This window comes from Lepidochelys olivacea (genome assembly GCF_965140295.1).
Source record: "Lepidochelys olivacea isolate rLepOli2 genome assembly, chromosome: 4".
NCBI classification, from domain to species: Eukaryota; Metazoa; Chordata; order Testudines; family Cheloniidae; genus Lepidochelys; species Lepidochelys olivacea.
Genome location: NC_140414.1, coordinates 36,416,872 through 36,444,392, shown reverse-complemented (window position 1 = coordinate 36,444,392; position 27,521 = coordinate 36,416,872). Strand labels below are relative to the sequence as shown.

At 39.4% G+C, this 27,521-nt stretch overlaps 1 protein-coding gene across 3 annotated transcripts in view; it reads right to left on the bottom strand.

Annotated features, from left to right (window-relative positions):
• Positions 1–26,700, bottom strand: part of TET2 (tet methylcytosine dioxygenase 2) — an 84,455-nt gene extending 57,755 nt beyond the window's left edge. For all 3 annotated transcript variants that reach the window (XM_084627037.1, XM_084627038.1, XM_084627039.1), the window contains exon 1: positions 26,435–26,700. The gene's annotated coding sequence lies outside the window, so the exon portion shown is untranslated. The remainder of the gene's footprint in view (positions 1–26,434) is intronic.
• Positions 26,701–27,521: the final 821 nt, after the last annotated feature.

Sequence of the window (27,521 nt, the reverse complement as noted above, 5' to 3'; positions counted from 1 at the left end):
TCCACCCCAAACATAACCAGGAAGGGCTTATCACAATTCCGATATCCTCCAAGAGTAGGTCTGGCTGGATTAGCGGATAAAGCATTCTCCTTTCACCCTAGGACCAGAAATCAAGTGTAATGTAAAGTCCTAAATTAAATGAATTTGGTAATCCTAGCTCAGTTCCCATCACTAAACTACCACTATATGTAATTTTGCATGTAAATCTGTCTCTGCTCAGGCAATTCTCACACCAACTCAGTCATGAACATTAACTAACTCTCATCCCTAAAGAAGCAGATATCTCCAGGTCAAGACCAGCAAAAGCATAAGCAACTTCACAGGGCAGCTGCCTGATTGACATGAATTGTAGGTAGAGAGACGAATTCTATTAGTTACTTTCATAAGCTTGAGCATTCACTCATATTTAAAATATGTAAATAAAGAGAGAGATCTTGAACAAACTATGGATAGTATTTACTATCGAGCATGCAAAAAACCCTCAGGATGGTAGGACTAGGTTCATTTTCAGCCTATAGTATATTCTGAGGTATACATTTTGGGTAGGGTATAACTGGCGTTTTTGGTTTCACCATGTTTGCAAAAAGCTGCATTGTACAGTGTGCAAAGATGGTGGGTCTGATTCTGAAAGTCACCAACTCCAGTGTTGGTTAGGAGTGACTCCAGTGAAGTCTCTGTTCTCAGATTTCTAGTGGTGTAATTCCAGAGACAGACCCAGTTTCTCTAAGAATTCAGACAAAACCTGGGTGCCTAAAGCTAGGTATCCAAATCCATATTAGAGGCTGCTTTTATTTGGGTGCTTAATTTAAAACATCTGTGGGAGACAAGTTTTACTTTTTGTACAGCTCTGAATAATTATGGTCCTGTACCTTTCAGTTCCTTATGGTGTTTCTACTTCTACTTTCCCCACTGTTCTCTTCTAGAGGTTTATGCTAATAATTTACTGACCATTCTAATCATGTCTAATTAGGATGAGTGGAAGAGTTATGACTCTAGAGCACCACAGCAAAAGGCCAATCTAATCTTTTCCTAAAGATAATACTATTAGGACAATGCCGAATGAAGGGCAAGATAAAAAAATAAAAACAACCTTATTTATTTACTTTAAATCAAGTGCTATTTCAGCCACTTGCCTTGCTTATCAATATAGTGTCTGACATCAAATGACGCAAGATGATTGCTTCAGTGCCAAAAGCAATAGCACATTTTAAAACATGATTCAAGTTTACTTAAATATATAAAAAATAGCATGTATTCTGAAGACTAAAAAATTCAGTGCGTTGTTAACACATTCACAAGGGACTGAATTCAGCCTTAGTGTAAGAGGAGCAATTTGGCCTGCTTAAGTCTGGATTTGGTCCATGACTAACTATATGGCAAAAAATTGTGCTGAACACAGTCCTCACCCCGACATACTGCACATCATAGCAGCAAGTCAACTTTATCTTTAATAGTAAGACTTCCTATCCTTCTCTCTCTTGAAACTACTCTCCCATCATCCTACTCAGGCAACTTTCTCTAATTTCGCTTTAAAAAGTTTACCCTGACAATTGCTACTTGGGTAAATAGCAGATTGCAAATGGTCATTTTATTTTTCTATTCCTTTCAAAAGTTAAACTTAGGTGAATGTTATTCTTTGTAACATGTAATTGATGTGCACGAGCCAACTTTCCACTCAGAACAAAAACTGTATTCTTGGGAGACTGTTGAGTATTCTTGTTCATATCACTGGTTCCCTGAAGGGATGCGGATCAGGGGGAGGTGGGGAAGAGAAGCAACTTTTAAATTTTGGCTCACAAGAGTCATACAGATACATCTTGCTATTTGGCTCTATCAGATAAATGGTAATATGACAGCGCACGTTGCCAGAATAAGAACACAGGCAAAATTTGAGAGGGCTGGGAGAAATAAACTGGTTTTGGCATTAAAGGATTTTTATCTCTTTAGATATGCATTACCAGAAGCCTTGATTCACTGAGTAGCATGCTTGGTTCCGTGCGTAACTCTTTACTTAATAAGGCTTCAAGTCAGCAAGATACCTAAAACACATGCTTTACTATAAGCATATGAATATCTAACTTAAAAAAACCCAAACCCGATGGGACTATTCACATGCTTGCTGAATCAGAATCTAAGGGCTTAATCTGAAGCCTGCTGAAGTCAATGAGTCGTCCCATTAATTTCAATGGGCTTTGGGTCGGGCCCAAGAAAGCACCACATATTTTCTTAGTGTTTTAAGAGGATTGCTTTTCTCAATATTAAAAAAGGAGAGAGAGAGAGAGAGAGCACGCGAGAAAGAGCGTGTCCTTTCATGCAGTTTCATCCTTTGTGAGAAATGTATACATGTCAACACACACTATTAAAATGCAACACCTGTAATTTAGAACATTGCTCACAGGAGATACACTCATGCTCCTCAAAGATGTCAAAAAATGTGTTGTGATACAGTCCTTATGATGTCATAACTTCCCAGCTATCACTGCAGGCCATTGTTTTTGACACAAAGGGGAATCCTTTTCTGGAATACAGATCTTTGTGAACCCTCACAAAAGTCATTCTTTTAAATTTGCAAGAGGACCTCTGTCTCACAGCCTCTAGCGGCTACCAGCTTTAGTAAACATATCAAGGACTGTGTGTTCAATGTCAGTTCATGTTTAAGGACTTGATATTCACACTTTTTTCAAGCAATAAATATAAGGCTAAATCCTGCCTGCCTTGCTATGTAATTTCATTTAGGCTACTCACAGTTCTAAAAATTAGATTTTTTTAAAATAAATCTATTTTTATACCAGAAATGTTCACAAAGGATGAAATATACCCCTATTCAGATGTCAGCACAAGATTATGCACTTAAGTATCACTATGATAGCTTAATGAGACTTAAGTATTGGATAGGCCTTATGGTTAGTCCTCTGAACTGGGTTGAATGTCACTCACTATCAACTTACTTTGAAAACTGCATTGGATTTATATTGCTTATTATAAAGATGGAGTATAGAATGCCAGTAACGATATCAGGCACTTTTGGAACCAATCATGTAGTCCTTACTCACAAAAGACTCCCATAGACTAGGGTTGTTGAGAGCTATTTTTGTTAATTTTGCGGTGTTTATTTTACTTGTGTTGAATCAGTGCTGGTTAGATGTGGAACCCTACAAGAGTTATTGCTTTTACCACCCTATGCATCCATCGATAAGAATTCTGGACACTAGAATTGTGTCTATTAAAAATTTACTCTGCAACTTCTATACACACAATAAAAACAAAATAACCCACATGCTAGTTATTCAATGGTAGCCTGGAAAATAAATGAGGCTATTCATTCTGCTTTCACTTTATTTCAATCAGATGTGCATATGGGACACACCATAATAGATTAAGTAGAAAGTTAAATAGGCTGTAAATTCTTACCTACACCCCCAGCCTTATTAAAGCCATGGATGTACCCCCTGAAAGTTGAGAAATTTGTTCAGATAAATCAATGTATCAGAACTATCAGATGCCAGAAAATGTTAGCAGAAGAGAACATTCATGTCGCCATGTTCTTAAGATATTGTGATTGCCATTTAAATATCAGTATTTCCCAACAGCTATAATTTGTGCCTGCTGGACAACTGTTTTCACTTATCATGAGCAGGTACCGGAAATCCCAGTTATTTCCTATAATAACTATGGGTCGGATTGTGTGTTCCTTGTTCACATCGGCGATCAGTTAATCCCATACATGGTTCCATTGACTGCAGTGGGAGCATATGTGGTTAGACATTCATAGTATAGCCCCGTGAAAGGAACACTGATATCTCGGCTACCTATGGGAGATCATCAAAGACAGTATTTGCCAGTAGTCATCACTGCACATTTACAATACTGCTTACGCTATTGTGAATGACCATCTATATTACAACAGGCAGCATGTCACTATTGCATACCATGTCAAATTTGTTTTTTTTTAATCTCATGATCCTGCCATGTGTTTGATTCATCTACCTGTTGTATTTTTCCATAAAACCTATTTTAAACTCTTTGGGGGCAGGAATTGGTTTTTTACTACATGGTCGCACAATACCTAGCATAACTGAGCACCGGCTGAGATAGGGCCTCATTGTGCTAGGCACTGAACAAATGTATATTGAGAGATAAGTTCTTCAGAGTAGGGGCTACAAGTCTAAATTGACAAACAGACAGAGGCCAGGTGAGGAATCACAGGCACAGAGATGTGACCACTTGCTCATGATCACAGTAGTTCAGTGGCACAGTCTGAAATAGAACCCAGTGGGCTATCCACTGGACCACATGGTCTCCCAGGACTCCTTATGACAGGATACTAGGGACCGATTATTCCTGTTGAGCTTTGCCCTGTATGAAGTCTTCTTTCTTGAGAGCTGCCATGTAATTACCTAAAATAGCCTATAATACATCTACTCTGAGCACAGCTGGGAAAAGTTCCTTCATGCTATCAGTCATGGATAAAAATATTCCTGTTACAAAAACAGGCATGTTATATTGGGCTGAGGGAAAGAAGAGACAAAATTATGTCAGTCTCATGGCAAGTTAACTAGTCCAGAAAATGTGCATGTTCTACTGAACACACTGAGCACTATAAGGATTTGGAGTTAGTTTCAATGATTTTTCCATATCAGCTGCATTTCTGAAGTATAAACAACTCTCTGGTTTGCTTCTTATTTATTTATTTGGTTGTCTTAGCAGAGGGATAAAGTAGAAACAAGAAAGTTGATGTCATTACTTCATGTGGCACTTGTTAAACGTCATCTGCAAAACTGTGTGCAGCATTGCTCCCTGTACCACAGAAAGAATCTTAGTGAACTGATGAGGGATACATAAATTAAAGATATTTAATCTAAAACACTATTATAAATAGACAATGGAGTCAGGAGTCCGTAATAGTGTGTATGAAATAAAGCTACCAAGTAAAGTGATTAAAGCAAGGAATATAAGTATGGCCAAGAAACACTCTGATTTGTCTCTGGAATCAGAAGTTGAGGATAATGATAAAACGGGAAGGTGGGATTCAGATCAGGCTCAAAAAGAAGAGGCATTTTGGGTCACACATGTTTTTCTTCTTCCTAACTTTTTTTTATGTTGTAACAGGAATTTATAAAAGAATCAGATATTGTCTTACAGAAATAACTAATTAAATGAGTGAATTTGAAGATGAGGAAATTGTCATATTAATCAGGTATCTCATAAGTGACAATGTGCTCAACACTGTATGAGACAGACTACAGCCAATCCATACTCTGAAGACTTTAAGTAAAGCAAGAGAAAATGTTTTTAATGGGGAAAAAAGAAAATAAATACAAATAGGGCAAATGGGTGAGGTAGGCGTCGAAGGGACCCACTGGTTAAAACTTATAAAGGGTGGAGCAAAACTGGTCTGCAAGCCTCTAGGAACCTTTATTTAGTGTAGGTCAGGACTTTTTGCAGATTAGACCTCAGCTCATGAGTTTTAACAAGATGCCTAGATTTTATGAAAGGGTATCTATTTCTTTTAATTGTTGTTGCTGGAACTTTGTGAGTCAGATTCATGTATTTCTTTTGGGATCTTAAAATTAAAGTACCTCTTTATATATATATATATATATATACATACATACATACACATACATACATACATACACACACACACTTACAATGGACTTCTGATTCTTTCTTCCCTTCCTCTCATCATTCTTTCCAAGGATCTTTCATAGAACCCTCATTTCCTGCGCTACAACTGTAGTGCGACTGACACCCAACTTTTCAATCCGCTAGACAGCCAGAAAAGTTTGCTCACATCCAGATGAGGATGTAACTTTTCTGTGTGGTTTTGCACAAGAGAGTTTCCCCATCCACCCAAAAAAGACCTGCTGTTTCTACTGCAGTACTAAGTCATTAGTACTTTTCTTCATTTTTTATTTACTGGGACACTTAAAGAGAGTGAGACAGCTGTAAAAACTCAGCTACAATTTTTTTAAATTCTCCAAAAGGGAAGTCAAACCAGTAAGCACAACATATTAATATGAAAAATGGAATAAAGCACCAAGAGTGCGGGTATTTTTCTACACATAGAGGAAGGCAGGTGCGTTCATTCTGAATTTGCTTTTATTCTAGATGAAGAAAAACAAGAAAAAATGAAACCAAAGTCTCCTTGAGAGAGCAGTGTATATCCCCATGTAACAGGCTGCACCTACTTGGAGAATATGGTGGTTGCACTCTGTGTTTTGTGTTGTTTTTTTTCTTTAGATATGCAAAGGTGCAATAAAAGGACACAGGCACCACAGTTTCATAGCTACACATCTAAATGTTGGATTTGAAAACTCTAAAAGCTCATGGTGTCTGGATTATTCATTTATTTAGGTTCCAACCCATCTCTAATATAAGATCATTTAAAGTTGTCCATGTTTCCTGTGGATTTTTCAGGAAAACTTCCTAACAGAACTAAGGTTCTTGTGGATTTCTTTTCTAAACTATCTTTGCTTATCTCCTTTCACTTTTGGTGTAGTTTCAAGCAGCTCCTCAGTAAGCCACAAAAATGTTAACTATCCAATTCAGTGTAAGTGGGTCCCAGGTTAAATAAATAGTCTGCACAGGCATACTACCTTTCTTTTCCCTTCTATGTTAGTCCTGAATGCACTCACTTCACATAAATCAAGGGCATTTAAGTTGTTTAGTGAGGAGACCATACACTGCAAAAAGTATTGCTTTCATAGTGCTGTGTTTCTATAGTAACCATCTTATTAAAGCACAGCAGCCATCTGCTTTAAATATTAACTTCACAAGACCATCAGGACTGGTTTTAAAACAATATCACATGTTCATTAAATATTAAAACTAGAAACAAAGGGCTAGAAGAAAGAGCTTTCCTGTTCCTTGAATTTCCTCTGTAAAAAAAGCTGTTTGTTGCCTTTCAAAGTTAAACAATTTTAGACTTTGTTCCAAAGAATGGTTTAGATAACCATGCTAGGTCACGTCTCTAAAGCTTAAGCTGAATTTTTAGATGCTCACCAAATGAACGAAGAATTCAGTTAAATGAGTCATCCATTTGCATATATTTATTTGTAATAGTCAATTTTATGTACCATGTTTTCATAGTAGTAGTCTTCTGAATACTGAAGTGGAGAATGTTTTGGGGGCTGCACACACAGGGATACACTTCTCATGTACACGTGAAGTGCCATATTGAAGCAGAACAATTGTCCATTTAGTTCTGGTCTGCTACATCACACATGCTTCAGTGAAAGGTACACGGTCCCACAGTAATGTACCTATCAAGTGAGCAATATTGTTTTCTTTCTGATTACTTCTAGAGTTCAGTTTATATCCTGAAGCATGAAAACTGAAAACCCCTATAACTTTTATCCTAGTTAGTGTAATGGCAGGGACAGTTCTTATTTCATACAACTGTCCGCTACTGTCACTACTTGCATACTAAATGACTTGCCTCAGTAATATCCCGTGACAGCAAGTTCCTTGTGTGATTGCACTAGTTTGTATTGATTTCCTTTTATCCAGTTGAAGTGTATGCCTTTTAATTTTACCAAATGCCCTCTCTTTTTCTCATACCATACTATGGGAATGAGTAAATGCAAATGCCTGGCTGGCCATACCATACATACTTCTATCATACTATATCTACTCTTGTTCTTCTACATCATTCCTTCCCTCGTTTCTTTCATTGCCCTTTACTTGATCTTTTCTATTTCTGCTCTCACCTTTGTGAAATGATGTGACCCAAACTTGTATACTGTATGCAAAGTGATGATGTACATGGCCTTCTAGGTTGCTCAGAACTCCATGGTAACAAGGGGGATAGAATTCAGATCCTCCTACTGCAGCAGGACAGGCCTGTGTCACTTGAGCTAAAGAACAGGAGGACTTGTGGCACCTTAGAGACTAACCAATTTATTTGAGCATAAGCTTTCGTGAGCTACAGCTCACTTCATCGGATCATGCATCCTTTTTGACTATTACTGCAGAGATTCACAATAAAGTTTAAGTGCTGTGCAATTGGTTCGACATGCAGAGTGACCATGAGGAGTTCTTTAAATGGGTAGATAGGAGTTATCCCTTTTCAATAGTGCTGTTTTTAAAAAGAGCTACTAATTTCTAGGTCTCCTATATACAGTGTAAAGAACACTTACAACACCCATTAGTAAGAAGACATCAATAATTAGGGCCCTACCAAATTCACAGCTGTGAAAAACAGGTCATGGACCATGAATTCGGATCTCCCCCGTGAAAAGTTCCAGTCTAGTTTTATTTTCAGACAAAAAAAAGATTACAACAAACTCAGAACTCAGCATTTCTCATACTTCAAAGTTTCATCCAATATACGCTTCTTTGTACTTGTCAACATTGACTTAATCTGTTCTCATGCAATCTGATGTTTTCTTAGGTGCTTCTGGGAGTTTCTTGTACTCCTAACCTAAATATTGTGTCTCATCAGCAGATCTTGCCACCTCACTCAGTAATCACACCATCTTCCTTGTTATTGGTTCTAGCACTGATACATGGGGAATACTTACTATTCACATCTTCCTGTGGGAACTCTTCCAAGTTAGGTTCTAATCAAATTTGTAGTTTCTTAGGTCACAGGCCTTGAAGTTCAAAAAGATCCTGGTTTAATCAAACCCTGTTTTCCCATAGTCAAATCTTCATGCAAATACATAGGCAATGTTCAGGTTGGGTTGGTTGGTACACTTTTGTATAGATTCTTGCGGGATTTGCAGGATTGTGGCATCCTTCTCTTCAGTGAGAGTCAAACTACTACAAGAAAAACCCATCAAAAATTTAGTGTTGCTCAAAACATTGGGCCTGATGTACAGCTGTCTGACATCTATAGAAGTATTTTTCCATATATTTAAATTGGCTCTCCGTCAGGCTCATTGCATAATTTCTCCTTTGTTCTGTCCACTGAAAGAGGAAATAGGTTGTATATGTGGTAGGGAACCATGTTCCGTTTAGGGAACAATAGGTAAAGGAGACCCAAGAGCAACATGGAGAAGTAGATGCTCTCCACCAGATTCATGGAGGGCTTCTTTTTGTGAATCACTAAGATCCACAGGTTTTAGTGGACATACCTCATACCACATCCACAAGGCCATAACTCCTGTCCCTCAAGGGTAGAATTCAGTGGAAAATCCATAAGATAAATAAGTCTCTCTCTCAAGTCTGATTCACCTCTCTGTGGGATTTTAATCTGATCTTCTGGGAGGTTATGATATATGTGTCCCCTCTACTGGCATGCTCCAAAAATCAACTGTTCCTAGATGTAATTATTTATTGTGTTAAGAAATGCTTTCTCCAAGTCATGTGACTATCAACCAGCAGATTTTCTACACTAACAGAAATTAGAGGAGGGTTCCAAGTCTTCTCTCAGATACCTGGGTGCAACTCATTCACTTCAGCAGGAACTGTGCCAATGTATCTGAGGACATAATTGGACTTCAGGTGTGACTTTTGCTAAACTTGTTAGACAGGATTTCCTTTACCCTTTTTATCTAGATGACAAACCCATGACAGAGTCTGCATTTTGAGATATTCATCTAAACTGACACAATATCATTACTTACTTTTTACCACGCAAAACTAATCTCACAGCACTCTCTCCCCCACCCCTCTCACCTCCAGTGCAAAGAAGTTCATTTTCATCAGCAGTAACAGCTCTTTGATTACACCTGCTTTATGGAGCAACTTAAAGATATTCTTTTACAATGAAAATTACTATGAGAAAAATGTCACCAGATAGGTTTCTGGTGTCATCAGAATCTGTTTTTAAAAAACACTAAGTTAAATATGCACTACAGATGTGTTAATTACAGTCTGCATGTTCACCTCACCTCCACCTATGTGGATCTTATAAGTTAAGTGTGAACTTCCACTGCAAACAAAATACTGTGGGTGTCATTAACACTAATAATGAGTAAAAGGCAACTTTTTGTTTCATATAAACAAGCCTTGAGTCTTTTGGTTTCTGAGCATTTTCAAAATGCTTTCAGCTTTTCTTGAAAAATGTTCCAGTATTACTCTTGATGAGAATTCTAGTGCAGGATGTGCACAGTAAAAACCTACTGTTATATTTAAGAGAGGTTTTTAATACCAGCACCCTACTTTGCCTTCCATCCTTTTTGACTATTACTGCAGAGATTCACAATAAAGTTTAAGTGCTGTGCAATTGGTTCGACATGCAGAGTGACCATGAGGAGTTCTTTAAATGGGTAGATAGGAGTTATCCATTTTCAATAGTGCTGTTTTTAAAAAGAGCTACTAATTTCTAGGTCTCCTATATACAGTGTAAAGAACACTTACAACACCCATCAGTAAGAAGACATCAATAATTAGGGCCCTACCAAATTCACAGTTGTGAAAAACAGGTCATGGACCATGAATTCTGATCTCCACCGTGAAACCTGGTCTTACCTGTAAAATCTGGCTAGTGTAGGGGAGGGGCAGGGCTGGGGATTCTTACTGTGCACCTGTCTCCAGATGCTAGTCCCAGCTGGGCTGGGGAAGGAAAGGACTTCCTGCTCCTGGGCTGGATCTGACCCATCTCAAGGGACCTCCCCTGGCTGCAGGTAGCTCGGCAGCTGCTGGTTGGGAGCCCTGCTCTGAAGACAGTGCCGTCACCAGCAGCAGCGCAGAACTAAGGGTGGCAATACTGCGAGCCCCCCTACAATAGCCTTGCGACCCCCCTTCCCCGAGAACCCCCTTTTTGATGGGGACCCCCATGTTTACAGTACTATGAAAGTTCAGATTTAAATATCTGAAACCATGGAATTTACCATTTTTAAAATCCTATGGCAATGAAACTGACCAAAACGGACAGTGAATTTGGTAGGGCCCTATCAGTAATCAATGCAAATGCCTTTGTTCTCACATGCTGAATACAATTTAAAATTAGCCAAATGAGGAGGCTGTGTGCATCCAGTGTCAAGTCAGGGCCTAGGATACAGAGCATTTCTCCTCCTGCTGTAGTTATCTGATAACTATTTGGTAGCCCATATGAAATGAATTCGTGGTTAGTTCAGAACTGGCATGTGTCTACATAAAAAATTACCATAGCTGATACAGGATAAGCTTTTGTGAGCTCAAATAAATTTTAGTCTCCAAGGTGCCACAAGTCCTCCTTTTCTTTTTGTGGATACAGACTAACACGGCTGCTACTCTGAAACATAGCTGATACAGATACTGGCAGACCCAGCAGAGAACATGCATGGAAGTGAGGTATTGAAAATGAATGGGGAAAACATATGGAAAATGAACTACCACCATACTTATAAATGGTTCCTCCAGTAGTGAGTTCGAGGTATATTGACAGCGTGATGTGGGAAAGATTGTACTGAATGTTCAGGAATTTATTCTCTAGGGCTTTCAGTCTGGCACCTTTGTAAATATTAATCTCCTTTTAGAGATAAAGGGTTAATAAAATATATACAGCATACCATGTAACTCTTAAAGTAAACAGATTTAGTTATAACTTCCTCCTAGATCCTCAATTTATTTTTAAAATACGTACATATTAATCTACACTTGTAGAATGATTTATGCCTAATCAAACCCTTACAATAATCATACAGTTTGTTATTCTAGATGATAGTAACACCCAACCACTCTGGACTATGTAAATTCAAAATGGAGAAGGAGAATTATTATTAAATACCATAATGACATTAACTTGAGTCATGTAGTGTAGGAACCATGTAAAAACGTGTGAGCCATTCTATATTTGATATATTTTTATGACTAAGCAGAAGAGGAAACAAGTAATCTTTGCTACTTTGGGGGAAGAAAGTCCTTCATCAAATAATTGGTTTTTATAAATTGTTTCATTCCAAAACTGAAAACAGGAAGTGGTTTATTAAAGGGCCTGGATTGTTTTCAGTTAATTTAGCAGCATTTTCAAGAAAGGCCTGTCCATCTCTGGCAACCAGTCACATTTATGGTTCTCTTTTCAAGATACAAAATAGCATCTTCTCTTAAATAATATTTTTTTTCCTAGATCCTCCAACCCATCAGTGAAATCTATGTCAAAAGTTAATTTTCTGATGGGTTGCTTGCCGTTTCTAGTGAACTGCTAATTTCTAGCAAGACTATTGCCTTCATGGAACTTAAACAGTTTTTTAAAAAGTTTGGCATATTTAACGTACCAAAATATCAGTGAACTTTCATTGCAACAGAATATGGAGCATGCAGTACATTAATTCTGATTCTTGGTTTGTTCCTGGGGCAACATGACTATGCAGCACCCTTTTTCCAAGCTTCTTGGTGAACTTACAATTGAGTCTTTAAGCAGTATTCCTATTCTGCACACCCAGGTACGTTACTTCAGAATACTGAGTCTTTTCATCTTTCCACAACTGAATTTTAAAGCAGGAAGTTTTCTACAAAACATGCACAAAATGTCTGAGGAAATGTTTTAATAAGGAATAAAAAGGGACTGGGAGACTGGGGTCACAAGATCACAGTGTTCATTTTTTTTAATGCAGTGAGAGTGTGACAGTAGCTTTACATTGCTTTGTGTCTTTTAAAAATATTTTCTGAGTTAGTTTGGTTAAGAAACAAAATTACGATGCTTAAGAACACAGTCACCTTTATCCCTGCATTGCTAAAACACTTACTGCTATTTTATATCTGCAGTGGAAAATTCTCTTCTGATGGCAGTGATGTTTCCAAACAACTCAGAAGTAAAATTATCTGCTTGAACATCCAAAGTGTTTTCTAGTTTATGTTTTGTACAAGCGTCTCAATATTCTCTACAGCACTCACAATGCAGGTCACCATAGCTTGCGAGATACGACACTTGCCGGCTGTTTCATAACAGACCTTATGAATTCTGGGATCATGTTTGTAAACACTGTAACCATGTGCGCGTGGCCACGTGGCGAGTCATCAGAATGACCTGGAACTCCTACTTGAGAGGTAAACCCTGGCGCCAATACTAATGTAACTAAGCCAACTAACTCTCTTTAACTCTCTCTTCAGTGTACTCCCATTGCAGGCGCGTGAAGCAGAGCAGGAGGTCATCTGAAGGGGAAAGTGAATTATTTGCTTGCATACAGCATACATGAATGTATGTTACATTTGTTTGCATCAGGACAGGCCCCCTCCTCAGATGTAAACAAATTAACAGTGCCGAGTATTTCATTATTTTCCTTGAAAACCTAAGAAATACTTATTTCTGCTCCGAGAAAGAGAATGCAACTTTGAGCTTGTCGGTCCCTGTAACACAGCCCTTTGAAAAAACAAAATACCCTCCCCACATACACTACCCCAAATCCCCCAACATTCATGATTTTCAAAGGGCGTGTAGCCAAAGTTTCCAATTCAACTTTGGACACAGATAACACAGATACCAAGTCTGTAGTATATTGCTGGATCTATGCTGTTGAAATTAAGACCACAGTTCAGGAGTTTGAGGAAGTAGCCTCTAAATTATTTCTGTTTATCAGCAGAAGTTGCAAGAAGCTATAGATATGGCCAGTACAAATAAAAGTCACAAGTCTTTCATTTCCTCTTAACACAGGATTAGCAATTACAGCCACCCAAAGAAAGTTTCTTGGGACCTGACCATGTGTTCTATGTGTTCCAATAAATACCACAGGAAAAGGGGGGCGGGGGGAGAGGGAATAAGCAGTGTCCCTGCCCATCTATAGTGATTCTGTTTCAAGTGTAGCTGTAATCTCATTTTCTGTTGAGAATAGGACAAAGAGTTAAACTGTTACCAATCCCTGCTGAGTTCGTACTTCTCAGGCCATTTAAGCTTCTGTGGATGGGAGGGGAAGGAAGAAAGACAAATAAATCACACCCCAAACCAAAACAAGGGGGAAAAAAGGATACAAAATGTGATTTTTTTTTTTATTTTCCTGAGTAGTTATATCTTGTTATCTTAATGCAAGGTACAGTAGATAAATGAGTGCTTGAACTGTGAACTCCTAAGGAGAGCTGCAAAAAGTCAATACAATTTTAGCTGAGTGACTGGGAATAAGAGTGCTGTGTCTTTTCTGCTTAGGCTACAGGAGGCAATTTAATCCAGTGACACACAGCTATTTAAACCTCTTGTGTGCTATATTCCAATGGCCTGCTAAAATAAACCAAGATGATGGCATTTCTCTCCTAGCAATAATGGGAATGTGGCATCAAATGTTAGTGGCTCCAAACTATTTACATTTTGCTGAGGCTCATCACTTGAACCTGAATAGAAAACGCTCCCCAGTTTGCTACTTAAATTGAAATGAGAAAAAGTATCCACTGGTTTTAGAATGTTTTTGAAATCTTGCCAAATCATAAATGTTCCTGGAATTCCTAGTAGCCTTTGTGGCAAGCAGAAAACAAATTTACTTTCTGTCTTACGCAAGTTCAACTAGCGTTGTCCAGCTCCAGTTCTTTGTCAAGCAAGAAAGCTTCTATCTTTAGTTCACCACATACAACCTCCTTCTAAGCTCTAGTGCTGAATATTGCTTAATCGTAACACAAGGGAGATTGAAACAGAATTTGTTCGTGAACTACCCTGACCAGTCAGCCCTGTAATTTGCAATGGTGGCTATTAGTAATTGGAAACCTGCACTGGAAATATGGATTTTGGGAATCTCCGCTAACACAGCTGACGCTTGAAATATTGCACCCTCTGGACTGTTACATAACAGCCCTGGGAATTCTGGGACCATGTTTGTAAACAGTGCAGCCATGTGCGCGCAACCCACGTGGTGACGCGAGTCTCACTGGATCTGAAAACTCTTAATGAGAAGAAATGGTGTGGAAGCAAGGGAGAGAAAAGTCTAAGTGTGTTTCTCTCAATCTCTTTCCAAAGGTGTCGATAGCAGCACTGGATCCCTAAATATGACCAAAAAAAAAAAAAATTCCTTATACTCTAGTGACCATTTCCTTGGACAGCATTTGTAGGAATAGCTATATGAAACTCAGTCTCTATATGAAAATTGTTTAAATCCTAAAGAAACAGGATCCATTTTTATTTTGCTTTAGAATACATTTCAAGATTAATTATAATATACCATAATTCCTGGTACAGCCTTGCATAAATGCACTGCAAAATGAAGTTTACAGATTAGATTAGCCAAGATTTCACAGAGCAGGGATATTCCCAAATAAAAACTAAAGAAAGAGCTGAGTATCAATGTGAAAGATCAGTGAATGAAGAGAGAGAAATTTACCCTGTGTGATTCAGGTTTCAGAAATAACAGATGACATTTAAAGGCCATTAGTGCTTTTAGGATTATGTTACAGACCCCTCCTCTCACTGCTAACCACATCTGTGTACGCTACCTCCTGCAACAGGGAGTATTTTTGACAACAAATGGAACTTGCTCTTTTGATGAGCTCAACTGCTACGTATGACATTTATGTGAGGGTTCATGAGTTCCACTTGGCCTTAAAATTGATAAGCCAAGTTATAATGACATGCACATGGTAGCTTTGAGCAAATTCATGGGAACAGTTTGCAGACTGTGGGAGATCTCATCTTTATGGGAGGATTTAGGGCACTAAAGGTTAATGGGAATTATCGGAGTACCTTGCTCATTAAGCTGACACTATACACCCCTCTTCCATACACTGCAATTAGCTGACACAACATGCTATTTTAAACTCAAATGAGCTCATAGTGAGAGCTTTTTTTGTTAGAGGTGTGCAGAAGTACTGGCATTGGCAGTGAAATTGTGATAGTTTCCTTTCCTCTCCACCCCCCCCCCCAACATTATCCCCATTTCACCTGAAGGGGTTGTTTTACCTATTTTGCTATCAAAGTAATAGTGATCAGCAACCCCTCCTCCAAATGAAAAACTATATTAAAATACAACTTGCATCATTTTGTTTGAGTGGTGCCAGCTTAAAACCACAGAACAACTCCACCAAAGGAGGTTGTACTCGTTCATGGACAGAAAACATGAATAAAAATTTGCCTTAGAAATAAGTGAAAAGCCATTTGCTTCTGCTTCTAGTTTCCATTTCCTAACATTGCTACTTCTGTTATCTCAGTAAGAGCAGCCAGTTATCTGTTAAAGTCTGCTTGGACAGGAAAGAGGGTTAAGGCTCTGGGACTCAGGGTTCTGTTCCGCCTCTGCCACAAACTTCCTGTGTGTACTTGGGTAAGCCATTTAGGGTTTGATCCAAAGATTACTGAAGTGAATGGAAAGACTCCCACTGGCTTCAATGCTGCTTTGCATCAGCACCTTAATATATCTGTACCTTGGGTCCCAACCATTGCCTATAAATTGTATCTCTTCCTCCCACCTTTTGTCTGTCTTGTCGATTCATAGTGTTAGCATTTTAAGGCAGAAACTTTCTTTTGTAATGTTGGTTGGGATTTCTATGCCTTCTGTATTACAAACATCAAGTAATTTTAGTTTGTTTTGAAAATTATTCAAGAAAGGGATTGTCTGAGTCTCCCCCTGTAGCAATGCTTCTGTTGTTGAGTTCTGAAAGCAAGCTACTTCTACTCTTATCATTTTTCACTGTCTTACTTTTTGACAATCTACTTTGCTGCAGTAAGTGGGACAGGGGCTGCCTTATTTTATGTTTGTAAAGCTCTGGGCACAAGGGGACCCTGGTCTTGATCGGAGCCCAAGGTGCTACTAGAATACAAATAATAGTCATTCGCTATCCATTCTGCTTCTATTTAAGAACATCAGGACTGCCACTACCAAATTAAACCAGTGATCCATCTAGTCCAATATCTGGTGTCTGACCGTTTAGTATTCCATACCAGATGCTCCAGAGGGAGGTTAAAAAAAAAAAATCTGAAAAACAATTGCAGTAGATAGTTATAGACCAACCTGTCCACAGGGAAAGTTTCTTCCCAATCCCCATTAGCTACAGGGTTTATTTTTAAAGGGAAATCATTAACCTGAAATCTAGTCAAATTTTTAGAAGTATTACAAGTAGTTTCAGCTACTACACCTGCCCCTGAGTCCTTCTGCCCATTTTTTATGGTTTAACAGCTACATTTCCCCCCTTTTTTAACCAAAAACAAAATAACATTTTTTTCTCCCACCCTGCCCCCATTTCGGAAGAATGTAAGAAGCTGACTAAATAATGCCTCAATTCTCCAAGTTGCTGTGTGCGCACAGGCTCTTTTGTCCCTGTGGAGCCTCTCTGAAGCCAATGGGGTTCTATGTAAGCAGCATGGTTTGTGAGCACAGAGTAATTTTCAGGATCACAGCCTGACTATACAGAGGAGACAGCAGAACTGCCAAAGAGTGCTGTCAAATACAAAAATACACTTTTTTCCTCTAATCTCTTTCAGTTACAGTTCTCAGATGTGACTTGTAGCAATAACAGGCAGACAAGATTCAGAAAGAAGTGTGGTTAAGTTGAAGGTGTCCCTTCCCATTATATGGGCATCACTGGGGCTGTTGATGATTTGCTCTTCTTTCTCATTCCCTCCCCCCCTCCAAAATCTTCCTTACTATGACCAAGGTGATATGCAAATAAGAAGGGCACAACTTTTTTTTTTTTTTTTAAACTTTTTAAGGATGTATGGTGGCCTGCAAAGAGTTTTATTTTATTCACTCTCATTGATATTCCTAAAGAGGAGAAATGCAAGTCTGATCTTTCCTATTTTTGGTGGCTGACCTCCTGGAAGTCTCAGAGGAAGTTGCACACATCAACTTAATGGGCAGAGTGCTGAACATTTAACAAAGACGTCCTTTTCCCAAAATGTCTTAGTCATACAAGTTAAATAGGTGTTAAAAAACAGCCTAATTTATAATCCCTTTCCCTCTCAATTACTCAGCTTTCACTTTCTTGACTTTCATGATGTTGTCATTTCAATAACTCCATTAGCTTTCTGGACAGAAAAGATCTGAATTTCTGATGTTTTTAAAAAACGCAAGAAAAAACAAAACAAAAAACTTAGTTAATTTAAAGCAACATTTTTCAGGTCTTCTTTAATATACTAATAAGGACCAAGGGAAAGGCAAAGTCCAATTTATTTTTATCTTTTGCAGGTTCCGTTTCAAGAGTGGCAGTGCGTTTGCTCTAAATTCTGCATGTATTTTAAAACTTCCAGGCTGTCACAATTCTGTGACTTTCGGGGGTGGGGGAGCAACTTCTGGTTTTAGTGCAACAACAGAACATTTTCCTCACAGTAGTCGTTGCCACACAAAGGGAAGTAAAGCAATTTTTACACAAGAAGAAATATGCAGTCATTCTTTTATTTTTGCTTACATAACAGCTGAAAGAGTGGTGTGTGCTCTGGCAAGTATAAAAATGGTATAACTTCAAAGTATGAGACTTCAAACAAAAATGAAAGGGTACCGAAAGAACACACAGATTAAACAAAGATTTAAAAAAAAAAAAAAAAAGGTAGCAGGAGCAAGAAAGTGGGGTGTGATCCAGGAGTAGTCGCTACCTCTAGTGCTAACTAGAGAAAGAACACCAGTAATAATGGAACTGGATAAGGCCTTAAAGTCAAGGGCAATGCCCTCTAATATCAAGATCAGGCCCAGTATTAACACGGTGTACTCTTTTTTTTGCCTCTCTCTGCACCGGTGGCCCAAGAGGAAGAATAAAAAGGCAATGCAGTCTCAGAAGAGCCATTTTCTAACATCTTCCCTTCTCCATAACCTTTACTCCTGTCTTCCTTACTTTTATACTCAGCTGCTGTGAAACTAATCTTGGCTCAAGGAAAAAACTCCAAAAAGAAAACAAGACAAGTCCCTCTTCATACATTGTGAAGAGTCTGAATGAAACAGAACCAGAAGTTGGATGCTATATAGACAACTGCACCAAGGAAATGAAGATGATAGATCAAAAAGAACCTGTCGGTATGCAATGGTAAAGCACAACCACTGTAATTAAATTAATGCAAGATGGAAGCAACATGAAACAAATGAGGACATGTCACTAAATAGCAGCAGAAATGCATATAACACGGCACATGGATTATTATACAGAGTCTGTTTTATGATAGCAATACCCAGACTCATCTGGATGAAATCAAAATATGCAGAAGGATCCTGCTGTAGGTTCAAGCATCAATTGCTTTCCTGTTCACAAGAAAATAAGCACGTACCCCGGATTCATTTCCCAAAGCATGTGATATGCATTGCCGCTCCCCAAGTACTTGCCTGTGGAAAGTGGTTGTAAGGGCTTTAGAATTTTATCAAACAGCAAAGACTAAAACCCTGCTTTAAGCTGGAGGTAATGTTTTCAGGATGAATAATACTTTGGGAACCTCAGCCAAAAAGGTCTAACAATATGCATGGTGTAGCCAAAAGGCCTCTCTCTACTCTTCCTTATACCATAACCTGTTTGGCAACTTTTTGTCAAATTCACAATGAAGTATGAACTAAATTATCAATTGGGGTGCTTCCAACAGATTTATTTTCATCTGCTCTTCCGGTAACCAGCCTGGCAAATCAACAAAATAATGACCATCCATTTGACACAGATTGAAGGCATTGTTCCTTTGGTTGAGCAAACAGGGAGATGTCTACAGAGCTTCTTATGCTTTATTGAGAACTGAAACTTGCCTTACAGTGGTATTTGCTTTCGCAACAATAACGCCTGTGTGTGTGTCAACATGTCTCATTAAGTAATAACTCCTTCCAAAAAACTGATTTTATTTATAAAGTTGGTATGATTGAGGATTTCATTTTTGTTCGGTAAAGATGGGATTGTTCCAGTATTCAGAGGCAATGAGTCATTCCAAATTAAGGAAGAAAATATAATTTACTGTGGGATCGCTGTATTGTTAAAAGCAGCTTGTGGTGAAAGCTTTTGGTGATGGAATCTTCAAAGAAGAGGGGGGAAAAGGTAGCCTCAAATCAAACACCTTTACAACAAACCCTCTTGAATCTAAAGATCAGTCAACCCCAAGCAAGTGTGCTTGTAAAGCATGAATGCCATCAGGACAAGGGGGCAGGAAGCATTATTTGACAAAGTCTCTAATGTAAAAGAAAATGCAGAAAGTTCAGCCAAAACCAACCTATTGCATTCCCCCTCAACCCCCCCGAGATCCCAAAGTTCACAATCATTATTTCCCTGTGAGGAGCAAGGACATTCCCTCTGGTCTGTACTCACTGACTATGCCAAGGCAGTTACTAGGAATTCTGGGATAGTGTTTACAAACACTATAACCATGTGCATGCAACCGCATGGAGAGTCGTCATCCTGATCTTAAACATGTACCCACCTGGTAAGTCGTTGCATCAGTGTTACTGCACTGAAGCCAAATCAGTATCCATTATTCTACTTATGGTGTCTCATGCCAAACCATTTGGAAGACGGACAGAACTCTGAGTTCTTAAGCATTATAAGGGGACAAGTCATTTTAATCTTAAGAACCAAAATGTAATAATAAGTATAGTGTGTTTCATGTTCATAGTAAAGAATACATAGGCAAGGTTGTGGTAATTATCCTACTCTTACATGCCAATGAAAAATTCATGTTTAAACTTGAAGAGTCCTCTGGGATGTTTCTCTGGTGAAGCACAAGTTTTCAAAGTCTCATGCTAGTTTCTACAATGATGCAAGCTTAGTAGTGATATTATACAAGAAAGATACTTTTTCTTACAATTAGATTACATCAACTTAGTTATTTAGAAAACTTGAAGATGGCTGACCTGCATGTGTGGGAAAACTGTCTTGTTGAGCTCCTTATTAAAGCCCACTTTGTAAAGTTATCTAACACACTCATCTCCTCACTTTTTTTTTTACCTCACACAAGAAGAGCACAGAATACTCTTCCCATGCACAGTAGACTTTTTGTAAACTCAGCCTCACTAGCTCACTCTTTTAGCTAGGCACCTTTGAAGTGCCCACCCAAACCCGAAGTGCTGTACTCACTGCCCTAATGTGCAAAATATGCTTTGATAGTAAAAATCCAGAACGATTTTCCAGTAAGTAGAGGTGTAAGACACTGCAGTTGAGAACTGGGAAAGCATTGATTTATATCTCATCATGGAAATTTTACTCATCGCTTTGCTCTTAAACCAAGGTCTACAAAGTAAATACACCTTCCATGCATTACATTTCTACGGTATCAGTATATGGAGGTGCCTTCTTAAAGCACATACTAATACACTTCTGAAAACTTTGAAATACCATTTAAGGTACTTAATTTTAATTTCCTGCTAAACCTGAGCATATGACAGGCCTGCTACATTGCACACGGCAATGGAAATTAAATCATTTTTCTTTATATGTAAGATCAAGCTGAAGGCCCAATCCTGCAAACCATTACTCGTGTCTGGACTTTGCTGGGACTTCTGGCATGAGTAAAAACTATCGCATTAGGGAAGGTGGGCAGGATTGGGCCTTGCCACAAACCGCTACAACACAGCATCTGAATCTTTAACTCCGAATTCACATCCCTCTAGAACACTTTTCAAAAAGGCCCTGAAGTTTGCTTGGATTGATAAGTTTTTGGAAAATGCATGGAAAGCAGTATGTGCCAGACTCTGAAAGGAACAAATCTAGATGTTGCCTCTTAAGAGCCAAGTCTATGTTAAAGAATTGTATGTTAAAGGGGGCTTTAAAGCATCACACTTAAGTGCATTTTACCAGTTTAAAGTTTAAAATTTTTCATTACGAGTGATTGGTTAGGTTTTCTTCGTCTTTTAAATCAGTGCAGTTTTTTAAAATGTGAGCCAAACTAAGCATCTCTTCTCTTCCACCTTTAAAAACTGAGTTCAGGTTATTTGGAAGGTCTTGAAACAAATCAAAACTTTAAGAAACTTTTATTTCCTCTCCCCTCCTTCACTTGCCTACCCTCACACCACAAGACACATGTCTAATCTTTTGAAACTGAACAACCCTTTATTTCCAGTCAGCGGGTCATTGATTACCCTTGGGATTAGCCCAGTTGATATTTCAAGTTCATATTCTCATTACTTGACCTCAGATGTCTGTATGCATTGAGCAATTCCCTGGGACTATGGTAACTGACTTAAAGTCATTTTTCTGATATCCAATCTCTTTCCCCATCTCCATCCACATGGGCACTGAGAAGACCATTACTCGTGGTACTTTCTAGTTCTATGTGTGTGCAGTATACTGGGCAAGTTAAATATGCACTCACTGATAATCTGAAAAACATACTAAATCAAGCCACAATAGTTTGTTCAGTTCTCACCAAACATTCAGTATATAAAAATACATGTCTTCCAGAAGCAAGTTAAATGGATAGATGGGTGTTTGCTGAGTTCAGGATCAGAATAATGCTGAAAATGATTGATGCACATAATTCCTATTTGGCTGACAGCCATGATGCAGTCATATGCTTTATCTCTGGTTCAGACTACAGTCTTTTATTTCCCTTTCCCTTTTGAATCATAGTACATCCCACTCCATCTCAGAATCAGCGGATCAAGCACACAGCCTTTCTAAATGATGTCACAACACTGATTGTTGGCAGAGTGCCTTGACAACAAATTGGAGAGCTGGACTACGTAAATACTGTATATTATTTGGCGAAATCGCTTGTGGTTGTGTTCTGCAGCACAGTTTCCAAGATAACCACCAACTTTACTTGAAACTTGGCAACTTTATTCTACCACTTGTGGGTTCCAATTGTAAATCTGGCTTGCAAGAAGTTTCGCTGCTGCTGGCTTTACTGTACTACCACACTTAAAGCTACTGTGTGGCAGTCAAATAAGAGCGGAAGAGGGTTAGTTTGATAAGCCAGAATTTGAGCTCATCCAAAGTTTCAGCTTGAAAAAATATGTGTTTTACTGAGAGATCCTCTTTGCTTTTGGAAAAACAAAAAAGTATACCACTTAGCGTTTAACTGAACAAATTATTTAAAGTGACTATTTAGGCACTCTATTAGAAAACCACTGCACTGCCTTTTAAACAAAAATAATTTAGAAGAAATCAAACATGAAACTTTCCTCATAGCTCCCAGAACGTTTTGGTAATGTTAGCACTACCAGTAAAACATGCATTGAAAATCTGAGCACGTTTATTTTGAAACATGCTTTGTTTTTAGGACCACTTAGATGTCACTAATATTTGTAAATGATCAGGTAGGGGGATAAGTCCCAGGAGTGCAAGGAGTTGTAGTATGTCTTACGATGACTGCTCAGATTAAGTGAAAATGGCCCCTTCTAGTTGTGGCAGCTAAAAATTCCAGCTCTGCAGGTAGGAGAGTAATTCTGAAAGTGCCCTGAGTCATCACACTGAAACCAGACATTTATGACCACCTATTTCTGTTACCTAATGCAGTACCAGTGACAACGAGAGATCTTGGAAATCTGTCTGTCATAACAGTGCCTCGGAAGGCACACGTTCCTTGTTCTTTAAACAATGTTGACATGCCAAAGTCTAGGACCATGCGCACTATATCAAAACAATATCAGTTCCCCTGGCTCTTGGCCAAGAACCAATAAAATGCCAAAGTCCTAGTTCAAAAATCTTACTACTAACAACAATTTGGCAGATTTATTAATCTATGTAACAAAAATGCCTCCCTTCCCTCCCACCTCTTCTTGCCAATATTTATTAATGGTTAGTTCAGTATGTGAAAGCTTCTAAAATGGGAAACACACACAACTAATCTCAGAGGTCCTTGGAACCATTGAGCTAATTCTGAGGAACTCTTCTCCAACCAAATTGTTTTCCACTGAAAGATTGTTCACATACAACAAAGAACAAGAAAATAGAGAACTAATTCAACAAACTAGTCACTACATTTCCCCCAGCCTAGCTGCTGGATTTAAACTTTTGTATGGATTTCTCTGACAGGATTTCTTTGGTACTACACTATATTTCCTGGTTTCAGAGTAGCAGCCGTGTTAGTCTGTATTCGCAAAAAGAAAAGTACTTGTGGCACCTTTGAGACTAACCAATTTTTCCTGAGCAACTAAGGAAGTGTGTCAATGTATTGCCCATTAGAGAACTATTTGGCTCCAAATTCTTACCTTTTACTTGTTCTACAGGAAAGCAACAGTGCAAACAACAGCATAAACTGTATGATACACATAAATAGTACCTGTATGTAGCTTATGCGTATATAGTGGACTACACAAAATAATGGGAAAAGCTTTATTTGCTTGACGGAGTAGGAATAAATCCAACTGTCTCAACTCAGATTTATCAAGACTCTATGGATATTAATGTTTAATTTTGTTCAATCCTTTGAAAATTAGATACTTTAGTAATAGAGAAGTGAAGGGAAATGATCCACAACGGAGTAGAAAGCTTTCAAGGAGAGAAGAGAACACATTAAAATATTACAAGTCTGAGAAATGAAGAGCTGAAAGGAAGTGTTTCTTTATGACATTAGATGGGTTATACATACAATGTGATTTACAAATAGTAATGTATAAACAACTAAATGGGTTGTAACCTGTTTGTTTGTTTGTTTATTGGGTGGAATGTGTTATGTAAGTGGGGAAATACCCACTAAAAAATAAAATCATCATTATAAGCAGCCATAAGGACTGGCCAATGAACTGTGCTTATCTTCTGGAGACATGAGTAAAGTGTTCCTTTAATCTGCAAAAGCAGCTCATCTGATGGACACTCAATGTTTAAAGCAAATTTGCCTAACTCCTCAAAAGATAAGTAGAAGAATGATTTACAAGTGAAATGTTCAACAAATAGTTTTTGGGGTGCAATTTAAAAAGGTTGTGTATGCTTTGTGGTGTGGGTTTCTTCACCTTTTGATAATCCACATCACCTTCTAACTGAAACTTATTCATGACTCTTGACAGTTAACACCTCTCTGCTGAATTTCTTTTACAAACATGCCCTATTTTGCAATTCACAGCCTCCAATACAAGTGTCATCATGGAATACACATGCAAATACACAAATGAATATACATGTTATCCCTTCCACTGCAGTAAGTCAACCTGCCATTATAATGCAAATATAATGGCCTCATTAGCCAGTAAAAAACACCCACTTACCTGCTTTTACTGAGGCTAATGACTCCTCAATTCTGAAATTCCTACATTTCTGGTTTTAAAGATAAATTATACAACCACACTGCTATTCACTGTTCCTTTTCTCAGTTGCTTATCATGTAGTTCTATCACAGTGTTCATTTGCATACTCTCCATCATGGAAAAAAATCTCATAATGAGACCTTTGGTTGAAACATTTCAGTGGAAGCCTACTATACCACATCACTTTTCTCCCCCACTTCACACTTTGAAAAGGAAAACAGCTAAGCAGAACAAGGACTAGCTGAATTTCCAAGAATCAAAGAGCAAACAAAAAAGCCTCATTTTTACCAAGGGTATGAAAATGACTGCAACAGCTGGAAGAATGGTTTAATGCTAATAAAAACACAACATCAGGATACAGTGATGTCAGATCTGAAAATCATATGTTTTGGATTTTTTCCTATCAGACTGTAGGTGCATGCCTTACCTGGCTAAAGACATTTTTAATCTAATGTACAGTAGAAAGCATTTTTTCTTAGTCACATTGTGTAAGTTGCCTAGATCACAGGATTTAACAAGGATGACAAAAATCATAAAGAAAAAGGAAGGCCTTGTTACAAATCTCTTCTCCATTTCTCTCTTTCTCCTCTAGGATTGGGTTTTATTTCCTTCAGCGCCCCTGACCTTGTAGTCCTCAAACTCCACAATCCTCTTCTCCCCCACCACCACCTTCTCCCCATTTGACTGCGCCTGCCTTTGTGTCTGTCTGTCACTCACCAGCAAACCAAATGAAAGCTGATTCATGAGAAGCACAAAGCCAGAAAAACACACTTTCCACGTACAAATTCTCTCACAGATATTTCCTCAAACTAGCCAGAACGCCCAGGCTGTGGGCACCGGATCTATCTTTATCAGAAAGAAAAGACGGTTTTTTTGTCCAAAGAAACTATTCCTCTCCTCCTCCCCCCGTTCTCCCCCATAGCACCAGGCACCCCCTTTGCATTCAATAAACCAACAATAAATGAAAGCTAGATGCAGAAAATCCCACCAGCTATCACATTCAATCGGAAAAATCCTCCTGAAGTGGAAAAAGAAAACAGGCATCCACCGCAGTTTTAAAACACCTCTTGGGGCTCTTTAAAGAACACAATAAAATACAGTGACAGACACGGCGCAGGAAAAGAAGGAAACCCACCAAAAGGGAGGAAAGTGGGACAACAGCAACAACTGTTCATAAGAATCATGAAGTCTTTTTAAAAAAAAATGATGAGCACACTTCCCTGCATTACAAAAATAAATAAATACACCAGCCAGCCCGAGATGCTGAGAGGAGCTGAAAAGCAAAGTTTGGGGTGAGAGCAGCAGCCCAACCCACCGGAGGAAAGCCACCAGCTCACTAGTTTTTAAACATTTTTAAAACTATATTTGTCAGCCATGTTGGAGAAGCTTCAGAACAAAATTTCGTTCCCCTCTTTCTACTTGTAGATCAGGCAGCGGAGCCCGGCATCCCAGCCCCCAGCAGCACGCTAGCCAAGCCCCGCTGAAGGAAAGGGAGAGTTTCGTGGCATTAAGATAACCGCTCTGACCTCTTTATGTCCCTCAGCCTTGCAGCAATCCAGCAAATGCAGCCTGCTCCCCTTGCTAACAAATCCTAAAGGGCAGCCATCTTGCTTCCTTCTGCTCCTTTACGAAAGCAACCCGAGCCTCCACATCAATATTCATAAGGCCCCTTTGACGTCTGTTCTCATCACTTGGTGAAGCCCCAGTGTGGCTGTTCTCCGGCTCCCGGCAGCGGGCGTGACTCGCATGTGAACTGGCTCCACCGCGCCGTGGGTGCTGCTGCGGCACTACACCTCCGGGCTTGCTCGGGCGCTATAAATCCCTCCTGAGGCTTCCCACACAAAGCCTGGCAATGTTTTGGGGGCTGTACATGGACGAGCAGGGCAGGACAGGGCTGCCCTAAAGCTATGGAGTGGAATCCAAAAAGAGAAGGGCCTGGATGGTTTGCCTTATGGGTGTGCGTGTGTGTTTTTTGTTGTTGTTGATTCCCCTGTGCATTGACAGTCCCTTTCCAACCCAGTGCAGCCGGAGGAGCCGGCACTCCTGCCCTGTGCTAGGGATCCCGCCCTGCTCCCCAGGCCTTATTTGGCACCCTTATGACACCCCCCCCCCGTTGTCACCCTCCTCCACTGCCTGCAGCCTAGGTGGGGGGAGTGCTTAGCTGCTCCCCCATCTCCGGTGTTAGCTCCTGTCCCTTCTCCCTGGATGACAGGAGGTGGCCGCCCCAGCTTACTCCCCCATCCATCCCTGTGGCTACTACTTTGACTGCCGCGGCTGGGCCATTGCCAGAGCCCCCACCAGGAAACAGCAACAGCGGTCACGGGTAGGGACTCCACTGCTGCCATGGCTTCCACCTCTACCACACTCAAGGGAGCTCCTCAGCCAGAAGAAAGGGCCAGGGGAAGAAGAAAGGCAAGAGCCCTGCCTGGAAGGTGAAGCCCCCCATGGCAGGGACCGCTTCCCCCACCACGGCCCTGCTATCGGCCACGGCTTCCCTTCCCCCTGCTATTCCCTCCACCAGCTCTGGGGGCACCTAACCCCCACCCCCCAGAGTGTACGCCGAGGTGGCCAGTCCTTCCGCCCACCGCCCTGTCATCTGCGCCTGCCACCTCC